This window comes from Haplochromis burtoni, unplaced genomic scaffold (genome assembly GCF_018398535.1).
Source record: "Haplochromis burtoni strain Fernald_Lab_line unplaced genomic scaffold, NCSU_Asbu1 Contig_4981, whole genome shotgun sequence".
Taxonomy (NCBI): domain Eukaryota; kingdom Metazoa; phylum Chordata; class Actinopteri; order Cichliformes; family Cichlidae; genus Haplochromis; species Haplochromis burtoni.
Window position 1 is genome coordinate 1761 of NW_024587342.1, and position 948 is coordinate 2708.

At 39.3% G+C, this 948-nt stretch overlaps 1 non-coding gene across 1 annotated transcript; it reads left to right on the forward strand.

The window, feature by feature from the left end:
- Nucleotides 1-440: 440 nt before the first annotated feature.
- Nucleotides 441-547, forward strand: LOC121814013. The gene has a single exon (XR_006054014.1). It is a non-coding gene; the product is annotated as a U6 spliceosomal RNA (small nuclear RNA).
- The last annotated feature ends 401 nt before the right edge of the window (nucleotides 548-948 follow it).

Sequence of the window (948 nt, forward strand, 5' to 3'; positions counted from 1 at the left end):
AGGGCGCGCCGCACTTTTTGAAGAAAATCTAAGACTTTTAAGTGCGCCTTATGGTCGTGAAAATACGGTACTTAAAATATATTATAGTCTTAAACTCCTTTAATATTTATGCAATGTACACTCCTATCATAATTCTGTTTACTGCAATTTCTAATCACGAGAAATCCATAGTTGTGAGAAAAAAATTCCTACTATGACTACTAGCCACAGTGTGCTTCTTGGATGTTAGTGTACTGATGTTTAACAAAAAACAAAATTAATAACCTTTAAAACGAAATAATTCTTGGTCCTCTGTTTTTTCAGTGTTACTTGGGTTTTAATAAGCAGATATCATTTGGAAGAATTGAACGTAATTTATTGAGACAGAGCAATTAGAAAATATATATTTGGTGATTTAGAATTCAATGACGCATCATGGCAGAATGGAATGGCAGAATGGTGCTTGCTTCGGCAAGCGCGTACGCTAAATTGGATACGATACAGAGAAGATTAGCATGGCTCCTGCGCAAGGATGACACGCAAATTCGCAGAATGGAATCCCAGTGGCAATAGAATTCAGGACAGGATCCCCTAGAGTCTAGAGACTGGTAGTGGTGATGGTGAAGATAGAGGCTTGGGTGGAGCTCTGTATGGCTTAAATGAGTTGGAGAGGATGTGGTGTTGGAGTCAAATTGTTAAATGTCATTGTGTTACTTAAATTTGTAAGTCTTAGTTCAAACTATGTGATCAAAGGAATTCCTTTGTTTCTGTTCCCCTCCCCAGCCTATTGAATGGTATCGTGAGGATGTTTTACTTCCTGCCCTTTATGTGTTCACCTGTGTTTGTGTATGGTGAGACCGTTAGAGGGGTTAAGCCATATACAGGGTGGGGGAGATGACCCTTTTAGGAGCAAGAAGTCACACAAAAGCACCCCCAAACACAAACAAACACACACACACACACACACAC